Source organism: Neophocaena asiaeorientalis, unplaced genomic scaffold, assembly GCF_003031525.2.
Source record: "Neophocaena asiaeorientalis asiaeorientalis breed wild unplaced genomic scaffold, Neophocaena_asiaeorientalis_V1.1 scaffold7, whole genome shotgun sequence".
In the NCBI taxonomy this organism is placed as follows: Eukaryota; Metazoa; Chordata; class Mammalia; order Artiodactyla; family Phocoenidae; genus Neophocaena; species Neophocaena asiaeorientalis.
Window position 1 is genome coordinate 16233519 of NW_020185337.1, and position 21595 is coordinate 16255113.

General features: G+C 35.5%; 1 protein-coding gene across 2 annotated transcripts in view; it reads right to left on the minus strand.

The window, feature by feature from the left end:
* Positions 1-21595, minus strand: part of GRID2 (glutamate ionotropic receptor delta type subunit 2) — a 1308561-nt gene that overhangs the window by 896704 nt on the left and 390262 nt on the right. The window lies entirely within an intron of this gene.

A 21595-nucleotide genomic window follows, 5' to 3' on the forward strand; every position in this document is an offset into this window, starting at 1 on the left:
ATTTTTCCCTCAGCCAATCTAAAAGAAATAAAAACTTTAATCTGAGCTTCTAAAGACATATCTCTTAATTTTATGGGATGATATGGCATTCCTACAACATGACAGGGATTAATTTTCTTCAATTATCTTCAGTGTGACAATTTACCTACAGAGTTACTCATTTATTAAACATAGTGCATACATTAACAAATAACCTTTACACCTAATGACACTAGTAGCTTTAAAAAATGAATTCTGTTTTTGTAGTGGACATAAATCATTTTCTAGACTTGGACACAAGAAATGAACAGTGTGGAGGCTGACAGTTCTGACAGGGGACGCCATATGTTGAGGCCAGTGATTAATCTGACAATTACTAAGCCCCCTTGCTGGTCCAAGATTTTAATGTGAAAAAAATAATTCAAGTTACAGAAAAGAATGAAAGTTATCAGAACCCTACCAACTAGTCTAAGTATTTTGCTGCTAGCTGTATTCTAGCTAACTTTGGGTTGCAGAAACAAGAATCACAGGGCAGTTTCCTGGGCTCATGTATACTGAAAAGGCTCAAGTCCCTCTGAAGGATAAATAGGAAAACAACAACAAGTTTTTAGTTATAATTAGGATGAACTGTGGGAACGTGCACTTTTAGTTTGCTACATCAGGATGTCTACTTTAAGCATAGACCTCTGGAAAGGTAGATACATAGAATTTACTATTCTCATTTAGAGATGATTAACCTGAGGCTCAATTTACTTGCACAGACCTGGCAGTTTTTCTGAGTCCAGGGGACTCTTTTTCTTGATCAAACCTTTTGCTTCTAAAGAAATGATCAAAGTGCAAATCTATAAATCTCCTGCAAAATAATTCACCAAAGGTATTGCTAATAATACAGATTCCTGAACTCTACCCCAGGGTACAGAATCAAATTTCACACGGAAATTTGAGAACCACTGCTGTAGGAATTCCTAAATATTCTGAGAAATTTGAAGAAGAGAGTTTAATAATTCTGATTCTAATGACAACTCAGGGTTTACCAAAATGTGATATAGAGCAGGATAATACTGATCTTGGAGGGATTTAGAAAGAAAATTCTCCATAGCCTTAGAGGCAAGATTGGTCTTCCCAAGCTCAATCTCCATATAAACTAGAATGAACATGAAATAACCATTGCTTACCTCTAAATAACAGATTAGGAAACTGAATTGATATTTTCAAATAAGAATTTCTGACAAGACCAAACAAGACCAGGGTATTTTGAAAAATTCTGGAAGAAATGTGTACACCCTGAGAAACAATGCATTCTTTAATTCCTATTTTGTGTATGGGATAAATTTCATTGTCAGTGAACATTACAAATAACGGGCACCACAGTAGCATTCTCTGTCAATGATACCACAGTTCTCTACAAATAAAGTGTACCCAATAAAAGACTACTAAAAGGTTCACTGATGAGTTTCTTCAAAATCCTCAGTATACCTTGCAAGACTCTATATAATCTAGATCCCGCCAGTCTCCTCTCCCAGGACCACGGCTTGCTGACATTTTGTGGAGCCTCAGCCATTCCGCTTCGTTTTCAGATGCTCTCCCACCACAGCCAACACCATCCCTCCCTCTCCCTGTCCTCACAGCCAATTACCTTGGTTAAGTCCTGCTTATTCTTTTGTCAGAGCATAAAGAGAGGCTTTACGTGGTTACTTCTACCTCTGCCTTGACTGAGCTGGATCCAGGCCACTTACATGTTCGTAGAGCCCTTGTACTGCCTCTTCACAGCACTTAACGCAATTAAAATTAATAGTTATATTTATTATTTTTAATATATCTCTCCATTGCTTGCTTATAAATTCAAAGAAGTCAGGGACCGTGACTTTCTTGTTCAATATAGTTATTTCAGCACTTAAAAAGTATATGACATGTAGCAGGGCTTATGCAATTTTTTAAAAAATAAATGCCTGTGCAACTGTACGTATAACTAAGACAAGATTATTTGTTTATCATCATATGTAAACTCTGAATTATACCTTAAATTTTATCCTCTAAAATTGGGTTTTTCTTTTATTCCTCAGTAATTGCTAAATGGATAATAATGTCATTGTGACCTCTTTAAAACAGACATATTAAATTAAAATTTAAATAATTAGGATCTTGTAACTTTTTAATTTGTGTTTATGGAAAATGATTAAAAATCGTGATATTAACTAATCTCTTAATTTACATAATATTACTTGATAGTACATGATATATTTTTATTATTAGGGATTTACTCAATTTTAGGTACAAATATGAGCTGTAAAAGAGGGTAGAAAACTTGGTATACTATATTTTACATTTAATTAGCAAAGACAAGGGTATTAAAATGCTTAACTCTCACCAAAAGTTCATGCTGGTTTAAAGAGATGTTTATTTTTGTTACAATTTTGTGATAATATTTCTGATACAGTTACTACATTATGAGCATAGGGTCCATAAGTAAAACAAGATAAAGTGAAAAGATATAAATGGGCTTGTTAAATGACTTCCAAATCTTAGTAACCTAGGGAACTATAATATAATCTGTGAAATGGATTTGATTTCAAAAGATATTTTGAAAATATCTTTCAAAAGATATTTCTCCTATGTTATTCTTTCAACTGACCCCAGAATGGCATTTCAAAGGGAATTACAAAGCAGTTAAACATCCACAATTCAATGTCCATACTTATTGGTGTTTAGTATAATTCAGAAACATATGGAAACAGATTCATAACATTATAGATTATACTAGCTGTCATTTCATTTGATTGGATTTTTATCACACAGAATGGATATTTAACAAGTAAAGGTGACACAAGTGAATAAAAGTGAAGGAATATTCTGCTTGCAGATCATATAAACTTCCTTTGTGCTGAACTAATGAGTAGGTGATTTTTCTGGTATGACTTGACAGAGCATGTAAATTAACCAACAATATGAAGCCTTGGAGACTAAAGCAACGGCTGCAGTGGATGCTAAGGTTCAGAGAATGTAGCATCACCTTTCAATAAGGTAAGAATTGATGTATATGCATCAGTGAGACTATGCTGCTGACCATAAAACAGATCCCATGACAGAAACAGTCATGCGGGCTTTTGCACACTGTGCTAAAATTTAAATTCTCTCCTTTTATTTTCCAGGTGAAATGTGGGAAAATGGAGTTCAGTTTGCTTCAAATTGCCGGCGATCTCTGACTACATAATATTATGAAGAGACCACGGGCTCCAAACTTACAGGATGCATGATCTTTGATAAATAATTTTTCAAAGTACCTTGGTTTTGTTCTTAGTAAAATGAGATTAATAGCTACAACACAGAGTTGTGGAACAGAGTATTGTTTATGGATAAATGCAATATTGTGTCTAAGATAATGTTATCCTTTCATGAAAGGCTCTTAGTTCACCTACCATGTAACAATTAGATAAAGCATTCCACTGCTTCTCTTGTTTTGCTGTATAAAATTCCTTTATACAGGTGGAGGTGGAATTCTCACTGTTGACTCAAGCTACATTGACTGCAGGGAGAAAAAGTGGAAGGGACAGGAAATCAAGTACAGAGGGGTAAACAGAAAGGTGAGAAAGCATTAGAACAAGGGAGAGTATTCCATAGGAATGACAAGGAGATGCACAGGTACTGTTGCTAGATACTGGACTGGCTCCAACACCCATTTCACCCACTTTCTGTGTGTCTTTTTGTACAGTAGAGGCTGGAAGAGGATATCATTCACTTGCTAAGCTCCTTTGCTGCTAGGGTTTTCGATGATAGTCTTCCAATCAGATAGAATCAAAGAAGGTTTGGAAGGAGAAAGTGCAGCAGAGGCTGTGCTTTTGTTTTTACTTGCAAACATGGTCATGAAGGCATCTATTTTTTTCTTCAACAGCATTAACTAAGTTCCCAATGTCCGGAAGTCTGGTAACTTCTAAATTAAGTCTTCTACGTTTCTGAATTCAGCAATATTAAAGGGTAGAGGTCTCTTGAGTGTAGTAGCTGCCTGACTGGGGGTGTATGTGGATCATGGTCCTGTGGAGTGATTCTTAACCCAGTGGCTTCTCATCAGAGAAGAAGCATTAGCTCCCTTGGGTAGCTCAGTTCAGTGGGGTGGCTTTTTGATTCATTCTTGAGAGCTCAATCAGTTTCTTCAACTCTACCAAGGCATCTAACAACCTGCCCAAAATCCCTGTTTATTTAAAATAGTTAAGTGGATTCCATTCTCTGAAACTGAATCATGCATATGGAGAGTCTAATAAAGTTCCATGACAGTTATAACCAATGGAGGAATTATGTGGACAAGCAACAGCTTAGACCATGTGAAAGACATCACTGATTTGGTTAAGTCTTAATGTACTTTTTCTTTCATAAAACATTATGTTCTCACTCAAATAAAAAGGATGAAATATAGAAAAATGTTACTAATCACCCACCATATATGCTATATTAGGCAATGTACTGTGATAGCAAGAAGAAAAAATACAGTACTACTTTAAATGAGCTCACAGTCTACATAGGGAGGAACACATCCATAAGAATTTTAAATATAAGACAGAGTGTGGAATCACAATGAAGTAAGAGTGCTCTAACAGAACAAAGGAAAGGGAGTGATTGTGTCTGTAGTGATGAGGGAAGTATAATAGCACTTCTTGTGATTCTAGTGATTGCAATCTTTGGGGAAAAGGTTTCTCAAAATGGGATCCACAAAACCAGTTCTCCAAGATTAATAGGTTCTTTATAAGTAAAGTATCTCTGTAATATGTTTGGAGGAACTGGGTTAAACCTAAATATGTTTTGTTTTCCTAAAACTATTTAGAGCCTTTAATAGCTAATGTATGCTGGATGTCTCCAAAAAAGGAACATAATCCACAGTATTTCATACTTTTTCTTGACAAAAGAATGCAATTTTCATGGACTGTCAAGAGTACTATTCTAAAGAACACACCTTGAAAATAAAATGTGACATAAGGTAAAGAATAGAGACTCTTATGAATACAGAAAAATGGCTATTGTATATGTAATGCCCTAAGAAAACTCAGACCAGGATAAATGCTCACTGCTACAATTAGTTAGTTGCTAAATGGAAATGTATTTTCAATGCCATGCTAAGGAATTTGGAAAATATTCTGCATTCAAGAGGAAGCCATGGAAATTTGTTTTTTGTAAAAGAGTGAAGTGTCAAAGGGAGCCACAGTTCAGGATAATCATGTGGCATTAAGGTAACATATAACTACCAGTCCTGATGGAATGGCAGCTCTGGAAACCAAAAGATGTATTTTTCGAAGGCAGAGGGATGCCTGTGCGCTTGATGTGCTGGAGGAAAATTTGTAATGCAAAACACACCTATACATACATGCACACACATAAAATACTAGCAAAACAGAAGTCTGTGTATCAGTTTCTCAAAAATGCCAGAAACTTATTGCAGGAACTTTCTTAAAAATGCTTTGGAGTTAAAAATAAAAACTATTTGATTTCATGGCATTGAAATTAAAGGTCTTCTTTTCTACAATTTTTTTTTAGTATTGCTAATTATGGTTTACTAAGGTAAACATATTTCACTTCAAATATTTTTAAGTACACAAACAACAGTTAAATTAATAATTCAAAGAATAAAATAAACATCTAACATTCACTGAATACTAATTATGTGCAAGCTGCTATTTTAAATGATTTTTATACAGTAACTATTTTGTCTTCAAAATAACCTTATGAATAGGTACTATTACTATCTCAATTTTATGGATTGTGAAACTGAAGCTTTGGGGAATCTACTCCCTTCTTCAAAGTCAACACTGTCTGGCTACAGGCGAAGTTGCTATAATAAAGAGACACAAACATACAAAGGCTTGAATAAGTTTCTCATCCCAGAGCTCCAGTCAGATAAGGAGTGCAATTTTGCTCCACAAGATCATCAGGGATCCAGAGTCCTTCCATCTAGTGGTTCTGCCATCCTTGGGGTGTTGCCTTTATTGGTATGACTGAAGTGAGCTCTTCACCACAGTGTCCACATTCCAACCTACTAGAAGGATATAAGAGCACTGGAGGGCAAGAAGGTACTTTAAAAGGGTGAGAACCAGAATCTGCCTACATCACTTCCTCTCAAACCCCACTGGCCATAACTTAGTTATACGACTTTCCCTAGGTCCAAGGGGAGGTGAAAGATTACCAAAAATGAGTAAGAGAATGAATACTGGGGACAATTAGCAATCAGACTTCAAGAATCTTAGTCAATCACCTGGGGTCTCATCTACTAATTAATAGGTCTGAGATACAAACCCAGTTCTATCTTACTTAACTCTCAGCTGATATTCTATACCTAAAACCAACCTGTGAAATAAGTATTTTAACCAGATTAATAGATGTCACTTATGATGAGAGAGATGAAGTTATCTTTTTAGGGTCAGCAACTATTCAGAACCATTGCAATATATGAAACCAGGTCTTTGGTACACAATAATTATTTTTAATCATATTGAATACATTTTTCTCTGATTAGCAATGCATTACTCTTTATTTTGTTTTGTTTTGTTTTTTTTGCAGTACGCAGGCCTCTCACTGTTGTGGCCTCTCCCGTTGCGGAGCACAGGCTCCGGATGCGCAGGCTCAGCGGCCATGGCTCACGGGCCCAGCCGCTCCGCGGCATGTGGGATCTTCCAGGACCGGGGCACAAACTCGTGTCCCCTGCCTTGGCAGGCAGACTCTCAACCACTGCTCCACCAGGGAAGCCCCGCATTACTCTTTAAATCATACATATGACTTTTAGAACATTTTGTGCTGTACAGATATATCACTCCATTCAACCCCTTTATTGACAGAATCCCAATCCTCTGTGAAAGTGTCTTCTTTCTATCTATAAGAAGCTGACTATAGGTATCTAAAAAGAACCCTCTTTGTGATTCTTTTCTGGGAGAAAATTTAATTTGACTAATGTTATTTCAACTTATAATACCTTTTCCAGGAGAATGTACCTCTATAAATCCAAGGATTACCTGCATTGACAGTAGGCAATGAAACCTAACTCCTGGAGCTCACCAGTCAAATGTTGCTGAAGCTTTCAATGAAAGAGAATCAGGATACAAACTGGATGACTTAGGCATATAATGGCAATCTCTTTCCAGGTCAGTATCTACAGAAGTGCATATGAAAATAAAAGTTCTCTCCTGAATCCCACTAAATTTAAATTTTATCAGAGAGGCAAGGATCACACAGAAAAGGCCAAGATTAAATTTAGAATAAAGCAATCTTGTACATCCCTTGAGCTTCCACTACAAGTGATGATAGCAGTCGGGGGTGCCTCTCTGTGCTGAGCTGAAGTGGATAAAGTGAGGGTGCTGGTCTTTCTATCTGGATCCTTTCGCAACTACTAAAATGTGCTTTTTAACTTTCAGGTACATTAGTAGTGCCATAAAGAGTTGAAATCTCTTTTTATATCATTTTAGCAGTCATTTGGCTGTATCCCAGGTCATTGTTTCTTGTATGCTACAGTAAACCTCTACCTAGAAGTGTCAGGCTGTGAGAAGCTATCAGCTGTCTGCATGGCTGACAGGACTCCAAAAAAATACTCTGCCTCACACACCAGAAAAGCTCTCTGCTTCATTAAATAGTAGCAACGGCTCTGCTTAAAGATCAGTGAAAACTTCCAAATACATTTTGTTAATTCTTACTCATAACATGTATTTTTAACAATGCATGTAACAATGAGCTTGGGTACTGATTTTTAATGAAAAATAATGCTCAAATTTATCCAAGTAATTTTCTTTTATGTTTGTGACCTTCATCTGAAATTAGTCCCCAGTATTCTATAATTTTTAGATCTCTAACAAAGAAACGCGTATATACTGATGACTGACACTACCTTTATTTTTATCTTAGTTCATTATATAAATTTAAAACCACAAGAAAACTAGTGTAAGATTGAAAGTATGAGCAGGTGCTTTGTTTTCAGAAGACTACTTAATATATTTCCAAATATTATAAGAATTATTATTTAGGTCTATAAAATGATATCAAGTTCTGCTTAGTTTGTAGCTTTCCAAGCTCACAAATTTTTAAAAGTGTTATAAAGATGTAACGAGATATTATAATGGTTGTTATACATACACAAGCAACATGTATTATGTACAAATTCTTCTAATAGATTTGATATATTTATTAAAATAATCCCAGGGAATTTCCAGTCTCCTGGGCTTTAGCATTAAGACCTTTAAATCCAATCCTTTGGCTTAATTTCTACTACAATTACTATGTGAATTCTTTTATTCAGATGTTCATTTACTCAACAAATGTCTAATAAACAATCACATGTCAGGTATTGTGATAGTGCTCAAGAATACAATGATGGGCAAAGAGACATGGATCCCTTTCATGTCTTTTAGAGCCTAGTAAGAGGTACAAATATTAACAAAATACTTATACATGTATAAAAATACAAATTGTGTTAAGTTCTATAAAGAAAAAGTATAGATGCTAACTGGGGGTAATACAAGGTGTAATGATTTAATCTATGGCTAGAGAAGGCTCCTTTGAAGAAGTGTATGAGTCTCTAAAATTTGCAAAAATGTGTGTGACATGGTAGGGCTGGCTAGAAAATGTGAGCTGTTAGATAAGGATGAAAGAGGGTCCATACTCTGAACTTGGGAGCACTAGACTTCCAAAGAACACATTCTAAGATACTGAGCTTGAGCTTCAGCTATTTAAATTTGGGATGCTCCCCTAATCATTCAATAAGAAAACAACTTAAAAACCTATTTTGTTTGTTTTTAATTTTTGACGAGGCAAATGAAGGGCCAGGTTAAAGAATGTATTTGTTAGCCTCCCTGCAGCTAGGCAAGACAGTGGGACTTAATTTTAGCCAGTGACGTGGTGCTAAATTGTCAGGTATAAATTACAAAAGCAGTCTTTAAAGGAAAGGCTAGAATATGGACATGAGGGCTGGAGCACAAGCATCCATCTTGGACTTTGAGGTGATGCCATGTGCAGAGGATATTGGGGGAGAAAGATCTAAGGAGCCTGGTTCCCTGATGTGTCCACCCTACCATGCTAAACTTACTGCCTCAAATCTTTTTTTTTAAATAAGAACAACATGAGTTTACTCTATCTCTTACTTTCCATTCTCCACTCAGCAACCAGAGTGACTCTTTTAAAATTTACATGACATTATGTCTCTTTTCTGTTTAGAACCCAAAATGTTTTCTAATCTCAGACTAAAATACAAAGCTTCAAGCCCTTCAAGGTCCCTTGTAATTTGGTCCAATTTACCAATGCTCTCCCTCTTTCACTGTGTTGTAACCCCCACTAGCCCCCTTTCTCGTCCTTAAACAGGAGTAAGTGTGCTCCTGCCTCAGGGTCTTTGCACTCGCTATTCCTTCTGTTAAAAAGCTATTCCTTCAATAATCCTATGGCTAACTCCTTCACGTAATTCACATCTCTACTCATTAAAAAAAAGAAAATGTAAGTGCCTCTGTGACCATTCTAAACAAAATTACAACAAACATATCACTCTGCCTTATTAAATTTCCTCTTCTGTCTTATTTTTCATAGTACCTATCACTCACTTCCTTCTTTTCTTCCTTCCTTCTTTCTGTCATTTATATTTCTTTCTTCTACCATTAATTGTAAACTTAGAACAACAACGACTAGAACCTAGAATAATATATAAAACATTTGTTGAATACAAGAATAAAATACCTTTATAAAGTTCACTCTAGTTCAGTACAGGTTACAGATTGTTACAACAGCTAAAATAAAAGCTGATGTTTTCTTGTAACCTACCAAAGCTGATGTTTTCCCATAACCTACCTAGATTTAAGGAGGAAAAAAGTTTTTGTAATTTTATATCCACTCAAAGTCTACTGATAGTACTTTTCAGCTACTAGCACCAAACAGCCCATACTTGTATAACACAATACCTCAATAACACTGTAGGGAACTTACTAACGCTCATTAGAAAAGAGAAATAGTGTGTGAGAAGAAGACATGGAGACAAGGTAAGATATTTTTCAGAATTGGGAAGAAGTAGAGAACAGCAAGGTCTTGGAGACTAGACAGAATCCCCTAGTGTTAGTCTTGCTTTAAAAAAGACCCTAAGGTATCAGAAAAAAATAGCAATCATACCTAGATGCATTTCAATTTAAGTATCCCCTGTCTTGCCTACTTCTTTAGAGAGTCTTTATTCATTCAACAAATATGAATGGATCTCAAGGCAGTGAGGGTAAATTGTGAGCAAAATAGACAGAGAACTTGATATATGACTTTTTCAAGGAAAAATCACACAGGTAGGAAATCACTACGATTTATGATTTCATCATATTTCATCTTCTGAAGTTGAGTTATGAAAATATACACAGATAACTAAAGAAGTTTATGCAAAAATATTAATGAGGTCAATTTTGACAAACTGAATTTCTAAAATAAAGATATAAAATATTCTTTTCATTTAAACAAGAAAATGGAATTAGGATAAAGTGAAAGATTAAAGATTCTACTGCATTTAAAGGAGTATTCATTTGAATCTACATTAAAGCTCAATCTATTTAGAAGAAAGGTAAGATATAAATATATTCACTATAACATGGCTTTAATATTTTTAATCAGAGTAAGTGATTAGTGTTCGTCTCAGCCTGCACAGTACCATAGAAGCACCGTTAAAACTTAGCATTTGTTATGTAGAAAGCTTAAATTCTATCTTATTTCTTCAAGTAAAAGTCAGGAATTTGGCATTTTCTTGATTTCAATGACATGATACCTTTCTTAGAACCCTTGGCTGAGGAAGTGGCTGATTTCAGTTCCTAGTTGTATTTGATCTTTCCTCACCAGCTGTGCATTCTTGACAGAGAGAAGAGGAGGAGGAGAAGGTACAGGTAGTGGAGGAATTAGTCTATTCATATTTCATGAGACCTTCCCTGTGAGCCCTGCAGTTGCCACCAAAGCACATGCACACATAGTGTCCCTCACACTCCAAGGACCACTGACACAGAATAAGGGTCAAGGTATGCAGCATGACAGACTCTTGGAAGTCTGCATTTTAGTAGCACTTAGACACAAAATATTTGGTCACTTTTGACCTCAATAACTCCTTGAGGCTATGGGCTAGACCACATAGGAATTGTCTACTATTCATCATGAATGCTGTATCATAAAGATATCAATTCTCTTTCTTATATCTGACTAAACAGAGCTATGAAGAAACCAGAACACAGAATGAAAATCTGAAAATACAGTGAAACAGCATAAATAGGTGGTTGTTACTTTCCTACTCTAATCAGTGTTGCCTATTATAAAAATCCACACAAGAATAATCATAATTTATAACATAAAAACTAGAAAATAATGTGATCTTTATTTAACATGAATACATTCTAGCGTAAGACAAACAGAAAAGCAATTCTAGAAAACCTTTTTCTTTCTCACTAAGGTTTGCAGTGATCAAAGCTTCAATAAAAAATAATGGATCCAGTATAAAATAAAGTTAAAATGGGCATTCATTCAATACATGAAATATAGGTTCATGTAGAGTTGCCATAGAGTGGATTTAATTAATAAGGACAATTTAACCACTTCTCCATATAATCAATTGCCTAGCATCATGAAACCTAAAGACTACAGCATCCTATTAGTGTAATAACCTGTCTTTTTAATGAATGTTAGTCACAACAAAACTTGATCATCTAGAACCTCATGATCAAGTGGACTCATAGATATCTGTATATTTTTTAAGAACAAATTAAGCTCAAAATATTACTGCCTAATAGCAGATGTGATTCAAAAGCTTGAAAGAGAGCATAACATAAAAATGCGCTTTTTAGTTTGCAACAGTTCTTCCTGGCTGCCATAGGTTGGTGTCTCCCAGGAAACAGACTGTGAAATGCAGGTGTCAATGTGGGAGATTTATTAGGGTACCTGATTTCAGGCGCACAAGGAGAAGGAACAGGAATGGACAGAGCTGTAGGCAAAGCTGTGGTGCAGTCACAAGGTCTAGGCCAACCCTCAGGGAGATCTGAGACTAGCTAGGGTGGGGCAAAGGGGCTTTGACATTCTGCTCCCATGCTGACTGGTCACTGGATGTGGAAACAACCCTAAATGAGTGCTATCTCACCCTAAGCATTTCCCAAAAAGGACAGCTTTTGGCTAGACAATCTTTCCACCAGCTAGGAGAAGAATTCTTTCAGTCCTGAAGAGAGATCTGTGCTGGTACAGTGCAGCATCCATAAAACTTGCTTCTTCAAATATTAATTAAACACGTTCTATGTATAAGTTACTATTAGTAGAGGAATCCAAGCCTTTTAATACAAGTTCCTCTCTCCAGGAGCTTGACAGCATAGACAATACATATGTACACATATAGACTATACTTAATATTACTCTTAACATTAAGTACATTGATATCAATATACTTAACTCAACAGTAACTATTTAGAGACACAGATGATAAAAATCAAAAACAATAATATATAGAAAGGAGGAGGCCATCTGCCTATGGGAAGTATTGGGGAAAATCCCTCTGTATTGATTTAGGACTATAAAAATAAATAGGATTTTAACATGAGGGAATGAGGGGAAAATATTAACAAATAAAGAACAGTGTTAGCAAAGGCATGCAAGTAAATGTGAAATGGGACCTGTCAGAGAATGAGCCACAAGGCCAGTCTGACAAGAAAATAGGTTATATAAAAACAATTTGTGGAGGTAATATTATAAAGGGAAGCTGGTGCACATTTGAAAGTATAGGTTTTATTGGAGGTTTTAATGATCTCCACTGAAAGATCACTACCTGTTTGTTTATGAATAGATGGAAGGAACGATATTTTAAGATATGACCTTTTCTCTAACTAGTATAGGCAATTGACCTTTCCCAATAATTCCATGTATTTTTTAGAAAGCTGTCCCTAGAGTAGACAATCAAAATGTTTTCTTTTGCTGGTGGGCCTCTTAACAGGCTGTTATTTAAAGGACCTAAAATTTTTAAATTAAATCAAAACTATTTTTTATTGGTCCTCCTAGAAAGAGTAATTTAAATAGTCCATATTTGTTTTCAGATTGGAGTTCTTGTACCAAATTTCCCCATTCTTTTGCTGCTATCCAACATAGAGTTTTAAAATAATATGCTAAATTTCACACATGATTGAAGTATAGGACCGCGCTTCAATCTATGTAGGTAAAGTCTATCACTTATGGACTCAACTAACATTGGAATAAGACTAAATACTTTGACTAAAATATAGTAAGTAAAAATAAACCTCCAAGGCCATAAATATCAACTACTGGATTCTGAGTAGTACTAATACTGCTACCATTGCTATTGATAGATGATTTTCAATGAGCATTGTCCAATTAAGAGACTGGACATTTGTAAAGGATTTATCCTCTTTAATCTTCATAATATTATGACTCAGGAACTGTTTTTATTCTAATTTTTCAGATAGTTTTTCATATAAGTGAATTGCCAGAGGCATTAGTCATCAGTGAAGTCAGGATTTGAACTCAAGTTCTTTATTGGAAATATATAATCCCTATTGAGTACATAAAGAAGTTGAGGCTTATAGGATTAAGGAATTTATCCTGTTGAAGTAAGGGCTATTTGTCTCAAAAGATCACACTTATTAACTATTAGGCTATCTGGTTTCACATAAAATTTTATTTAACAAGCATTAAAATACAGATGTTGTAACAACAAAAAAAATGGCGCATGTGAGTTTCCATATATGTACAGAACACAATCCCAACCAAAAGCAAAGAGGCACTGGTGTATTCTGCATGTCACCAACTCATTATTATTCATTTCCATTCCCTGAGATAATTATACCATATCTTGGTCTTCAAACCTCTAACACTTGTCCGCCTATTCTCAGCTGATGATTTTGACAGATACTTTGAAAAAAAGAGAAGCAATCAAGAGAACAGATCTTTTTCCCAACACCAGATCTGCCAGGCTACCTACATTTATAAGCTTTCATCTGACCTCCTTATTGAACTTATTAAGTATTTGTACATTTATCTAAAAGCATCTAATGTACATGTACTCTGGATCCCATCATCTCTAATCTACTCAAGGCTTTTAGGTCCTGAAGTTATCTGTCCTCTTTCTCATATCATCAGTGTTCACCTTTGCATTATTTGTATCTTTTTTCTTTTAAGTTTTCTCTTGATATAATGTTCCTCTTGTGCTTCTCTACTTCCATTCACAGAAAAAAAATCCCAAAAGGGATCATCAATATTTGTCAATTCCATCTGATCTCAATCCCCCACCCTGCCACAAACATAACCCTTTTTCTTTTCAAGCCCTTTCCTGTTGGGAATTTGCCCTGCTACTCCCACTAAAATTCTGTTGCAAAGGTCACCACAGACCTCTATCTTGCTTAAATCCAATGGTTAATCCTTTTTATCAACATATTCAACTTTTCAGCATGATTTCACGTAGTTGACTACTCTCTCCTTCCAAAAATATAGCTTTTTGGCTTCCAGGAAAAAACAGCCTTCTGTTTTTCATTCTGCCTCAATGGCTGCTTCTTATGAGTAACATTTCTTGGCTTTTCTTCCTCCAATCAACTCTTAAGTGTTATTGGCCCTTGAGCTAAATCTATGGCCCTCTACTCTTCTATATTATATTCTCTTCATAGATGATTTCACCTACTCTCAAGGCTTGAAACATGATTTGTATGTTGTGACTTCTAATTTTACATATTCTGAACTGACTTCTACCTTAGCTTCAAATCATAAACAACTGATTTCTTCTCAGCTCTCCTTTGACAAGACAAAAGTGAATTTTCTCAACATTCACAACCAGTCCATCAAGATGTCTATCCTCAAAAGAAATGTTGATTTCCTTTCACCATCTCCACAGATAGCATCCTTTTCACTCCACCATAATCTTTGGAATAGATAACCCAGTATTCTCCTCATTGAATTTTGTAAAAACCTATGCCTTCTACAGTGCATTCTCCATGCAAAACCTGAATAATGAAAAAATATGTAAACATGACAATGTCATTTCACTACTTGAATTCTTGCAATGGTTTACACTTAGAATGAAATTAAATACTACATGTTGTAAGATTACTACATGAATGGTTCCTGAGTACTTCTATGATAATATCTTGTAAGACTTTTACCTTTAACTCCCTTGTTTCATCCACACAGGTTTTCTTTTTGCTCCTCAAACACATCTCGCTCTTTTCTGACTCAAGGTCTTTTCATTTTCTTCACACTGTCTGGAACATTCATCACTTGTCACCCAGATCCTCACATGGCAGGTTCCCTCACTTAATTCAGATTCAAATGTCTCTTCAGAGAGATGTTTTCTTACAGCTTTATCTAAAATAGCACACTCCACCCCAGTTACTCTGTATTGCTTTATCTATTTACCTTTTTTTTTGTAACAGTATTTAAAATTTTTGAAGTTATGGTCACTAGTTACTTAGTTACTTGTCTATATAATGGTAGCGTCATACAAGCAAGAGACCTTCTCTACCTGTTTCCTCACCATATTCCCAGTGCTTAGAGCAGTGTCTGCCAGATAAATTAATTTTTTTTTTTATTTTTAGGAGTGACAATAGGCATAGATTGAATATCCCCAAAATGGCAGAACAATGTTTAACATTCATTTGCATATATTATGTCTACTGGAGCTCAGCCAATAGCCAGAAGGCCAGTCTGATGCCTGTATTTGAGGTCTAGACCCCTAGGGGAAGGCCAGCACTAACGGCTGATGGCTATCATCTGCTCTGCCTGCAGTTCATGGCCTGGCCTTAGACACAGCCTCTGGCTGCATAATGTTGTCCTCTCCACAGGGGATATACCCATTAGTTACAATATAAAGCACAGACCAGGCCAAGTAAAGAGTATTACACACACAGGAGGAAATAACAGAAGTGACGCTAACAGGAAAATGAAATCCTTTCTTTTCTTCACAATAGATATAAAAGAAAATATGACATAAAATATACATAGGAGTAAAAATAGTTACTTTTGAAAAGGGTCACTTCTAGGAAAAAGGAATACTATTAGAAAAAAATTCTCTGTTCTTTTTTAGAATCTTCAACTAAAAAAGTTTAGCTCGGGGGCTTCCCTGGTGGTGCTGTGGTTGAGAGTCCACCTGCCGATGCAGGGGACACGGGTTCGTGCCCCGGTCCGGGAAGATCCCACATGCCGCGGAGCAGCTGGGCCCGTGAGCCATGGCCACTGAGCCTGCGCGTCCGGAGCCTGTGCTCCGCAACGGGAGAGGCCACAACAGTGAGAGGCCCGCATACCAAAAAAAAAAGTTTAGCTCGGGCTTCCCTGGTGGCGCAGTGCTTGAGAGTCCGCCTGCCGATGCAGGGGACATGGGTTTTAGCCCTGGCCCTGGAAGATCCCACATGCCGCGGAGCAACTAAGCCCGTGCGCCACGACTACTGAGCCTGCGCTCTAGAGCCCGCGAGCCACAACTACTGAAGCCCGTGTGCCTAGAGCCCGTGCTCCGCAACAAGAGAAGCCACCGCAATGAGAAGCCTGCACACTGAAACGAAGAGCAGCCCCTGCTCGCCGCAACTAGAGAAAGCCCGTGTGCAGCAATGAAGACCCAACACAGCCAAAAATAAATAAATAAAAATAATAAAGTTCCCTTTAAAAAAAAAAAAAAAAAGCTTAGCTCATCTAAATAAGTCCAGAAAGTACTACCTTTTCCCAAATGGTCATTTTAAGTCTGGATATTAAAATACTATTTCTAAATTCATTGGTTCAAGAAGAGTATTTAAATATATCAATCTCATAGGAATAATTCTTAATGATAATCACTGACCCTTACATAGTTTTTATTTACTGTATCAGCCACTGGTTTAAGTGTTTTAGTAAGAATATTTCACTTAATTCTCATAACAACACAATGAGGTCCATATCATCATCACTGTCATTTCACAGATAAAAAGCATAAAGCATGTAATTAACTGATAGATTTGGGTTTGAACCCAGGTAGTTTGACCCTACACTACATGTTCCACATAAATATTTTATATTTCCTCTCAGGGGTAGGCCCTATTCTTTAGGGTTGTCTATCTCCTTCTACCATCTTCCAGTCGCTTGGTATCTTGCTTCTCACAAGGTGCACTCGATGAGCTTTTTCAGTGCCATGAAAAGGTCTGTGTCTTTTTCCAACTCTTCATTAAACTGACTCATGAGCTGTCCTTTCAAAGACAGTATTAAAGGCCACTAAGGCCCTTAGAACTCTCAGGACTCTGACACGTCCACACCCTGCAGGTTACATTAGTCTTGCAAAACACACATTATATGCCTTTAGTATGGCAAATAATTAAGAGATCTTTGCAGCAAAATAAAGACACTAAGTACTCCATGATGCATTAAGTAGTTTGTATGTTAACTTTCATAGAATCATCAGAGAGGGCTGTTCATTATAAAGGATGTAAACATTGTTGTTTGTTTTCGATAAATCATGGAGAATGAGCAATGAAGGAGTTTTCTTCATATTGTCAATTATTTAGGCATTACTGGCATCAATACAGATAAGGGACTTCCTATTTCTATGGTTAAACAATAAAAATTACACCCTTAAAAAATCTTGTTATAAAATTCTTACAGCTAGTCTAAATTCTCTTATTTTTACTTAATCCTATGTCTTGGTTGTCACAGTTTTTTATTTGGGGAATCTTTTTTATAACCATAGTCTTTTATATACGAGAGTTACCTTCTATTCTCAAACTAAGTGACAGTAACTCTTTGAACCCTTCTTCAGAGGTCCTGGTTTCCAGGCCATTAATCATCTGAGTTGGCATCTCTGAGTCTAACACACGTCCATCCCATCAGTTCTGAAAAGTGGGAATTAAACTGCACACTCATTCTTACTCAAACTGAGACTTGTTTTCCAATACATACGTGCAGTCATCCTGCTAGGAGAACATTCAAGTGTTTTGTTGTTGTTGTTTGTTATAGACTGAACAAATACCATTGTGTAAAGAAACAGAATGCATATGATTCAGAGTTTTCAGTAAGATCACATTGCTTATTCATATTAACTGGTTTCAGACCAAGGTGATTTGTGCCTAGTCAGCTATTTTCTATAACACTATCCCTTGTGAATCACTGATTATGTAACATTCCTCCAGTGTTTCAAAGTCCCAAGAAATCCTAGCGCTCTCTGTCTAGATTTCGGCAGTGGCATCCAAAGTGGTATCATTCTATATCTTACTGAACATATTTTGATAACATAATTGAATAAATTTTGCCTAAGGACATATCTCTAAAGAGCAATATCTGATATGTCCACAGATTGTGATATTCATTGGATTTAATTCTTCAATTCTCTAAACAGTTACTTAACTAGCCATTGTTTTAAAGTAGGTTTGTTAGTTGTATTTGTAACAAACCAGTTTCATATAGCAATCAATAACAGTAATAACTCTGTAGGAATCAGAGTAAGTGCTATGAGTTTTTATTCCAGCATCTTCTCTATCTTTACTTAATTACTAACTTAATGTATACTTTATTCTATGCTCATTACCAGACTGAATATTAAAATGCAGTTTTAACATGTATTGGTTCAAAAGAGAATTGACATAGATGAAACTCATACTGTTGCCACTGAAAGTTGTAAGTTTGCTATCTCTTTTCTAAACATAACTCTTCCAATTTCTGCAACAACATATGAACACACATGAGATTATACATAGACAATACACACTGTACCTAATGAAGCCCTTTACATATTCAATTGCCATAATCTGTATATTTGGTATATGTTTTAGTATAAGCTTATCAAATAACAAGCATCCCATTAGACACTAGTGGTCTAAAAAATCTAGCCTGTATTGTGCTGTGGTCTAGCACGTTTGTCAGAGTATCAAAAAGAACCAAATGAAAAACTCACTTAAATAAAAATATACTGCATTTATTACCTCTCCTCACAGATATACTAAAATGCCCACTCACAATACCCCTCACTCCCATGAGCATTTTAAATCCTATATCCATGACTGTACAGCTGTCAGATAATTTAACTTTGTTCACTTTAACATGTCTTTGGCTAAGAATCACTCATGCATTTATTTAGTATTCTACTCAAGACATTTTATGCTTGTCACAGACCTCAAATATCCAAGGAAAATGAGAACTCTTCTTAGACAAATACATAAACAAATGTACTTGCTTCCTGTGTCCATCTCTTGTTTCTTTTCTATACAGTTAAAAGAGAATATTGCTCAACAGAAGAGATACTAAAGAAAAGTGGAAGAATTATATCTTGCTTCAAGGGATTGGCAAGCTATAAGGTCTGATTTTGTTTTTCACTATTTAATCTAAGTTGCTTAAATCCACTCAAGTTATTTGAGCACTACTTACATATGAGGTTTATATGTAACCCTCATATGTAAGTAGTATTTATAGTATAATAGTATACTATATTATACTATAAATCTGGTTCCATATTCAGCATTCCATTCAAAATCCTTTAGAGAAAGGGTATTGTTTACAGGTAACATGTGTTTGCCAAGCTCTATAGCTTTGTGGGTGTGCTTACTTACTTAATCACAGAGCTGCCTGTCTGAGACAGAGAAATTTGCACCTGTGCAAAATTCACTCCAAGGTCACTGACAGCGCCTAGAACATTGGCTCATCTGGCTGTCATCCAAACTGTCTAGTGGCTATTGAAGTTTCTCTCCCCCCTGCCTATATAGGTTATAATGAAGGATATTTCAGATTAGGTTTCAGAACCTCAAGACATAGTTAATCAAAGTGTTGTTCATGCTTTTTGACTATTACCTTTGAACTACTTAGTTATCAGAATGTTGAAATGGCTATGAATGTCAAAAGTCATAATAGTACAGTATAAGTTTGTATTTGAAAGTGTAGAAGCTGTTCATGTCTATGTATCATGCCTGACACTGAAGGCAAAGAAAGGTCAGAACAAGTGTCAAAAAGAGCTACAAAACTGAGTCATAGTATATGTATTTTAGTTAACAACTTTGAAAAGAAAGCTAGATGGAAAAGAGAACATGGATTCCAGCTTGTTTATTTCTAAACACTTCTTATTTGTATTTGGAAGTTTTACACTTTATAAGTGAAGGAGCCTATTCTGGGGGGACTAACTCCCTTAACTATTTTAAAATTCAAAAATCTCACTTGAGGTATATTTAGAATAGTTATACAAATACATTCCATAGGAATTTTTATTTTGATTATTGCCTTTTAATTCACATTGTTTGAAGAATGGTTGTTTTTTATTTAATTAATTTCTCTACTAGTTTTCTTTTACTGCTTTGTCTTAAGTTAAACTCTTAAAAAATTATATGATTTAAAATCTGTATGTCTCATTTTGTTTTGTTAGTAGAAATAGTTTAATAATTGTTTTTATCTCAACTATTTTAAAGCCTGGTCAGGATGTCACCCATATTTTATTCTCTCAATATATTTTCTATTATATTTGAATATTTATGTTTTTTCTTAAATATATATGCAAATTGAAGTACATATGGTCTACATGTTTGCTTTGTCCATTCCTTATGCAAAGGTGTGTTTGCCAAGAATAAACAAATACTTTTCCATTTTTCTAGTGAAACGAATGAAAAAATAATTTTCTTATAATTAACATTCTGTGAGCATCAATCAAATATTAGATACTTATTGAATAATTTATATTTAATTTGATACAATATGAAGTTCAGTTTTACAAATAAAAAATCACTTATCTCTAAGAATATTTTATCAATAAATATACATATTTTCAAATATGTATTTGAATACTTGTTTAAATTACTGCTGCTACTGGAAAATAAAGGATGCTCTCCTGCAACTTTCTCTTATTGAAGTACTGAGGCTTCAAAACCAACAAATAGTTGGAATGAGAAATAAGGCAGGAGTTCTCTCAAAAACTTAAAGATGAAGATTGAAAAATAAGCATTGAACTTTTCAAAAACAAAGTCTGGAGGCAGCTTCCATAAGAAATATTCAGTTGCTACTTCTCATAGGATCACTTCAACAGCTAAGGTTTAGATTCACTAATACCTATTAAGGGCAAGTGTATCATTCCTAGCACCACATCTCTAGAATTCCTTCTTGGTCCATGTGAATGTCTGGAGATATTCTTTCACTACTTTTGTTATTATTTTGAATTGAACTAATGTCCTCATTCATGATGAGTACTGAAATGTCATATACTCATTACTGATCCTAATGCCTTAACTATAGTAACTGAGGCAGGATGCAAAAGAGGGTTAGAAGATGATAATGACTTGCCTCCTATATCAGGACCTGTTTTGGGGGTGAATTCCCTGCTGGATGAAATATTAACAGTCATTGAGTTCGGTGGGCAAGCCGAAGTGCCTAGAAAGGCATGTGATTTAATCATATTCTGCAAACAGTTGAAACTCAGTGTTAGGATATGAGGTTCCTGGGAATGTCTGTAAGGAACACTGGTTGACTTCTTTTGCAGCATCCACCTTTCTTTCTTGTCTGGTAATCCTTAGAAGAAAATCTTAAAATTTTTGTGGAATTGATTCCACCCTAGCTCCAGCAGAGGACTCTGAATGGCTTAAAATTTCAGTGCATCTCCTGCTTTAAAAATCAATCATTGGTTTAGAGATGGACACAAATCCAACCGATACCAGAGAGGTAAATCCCAGGACTTTGCAGAGGCTTC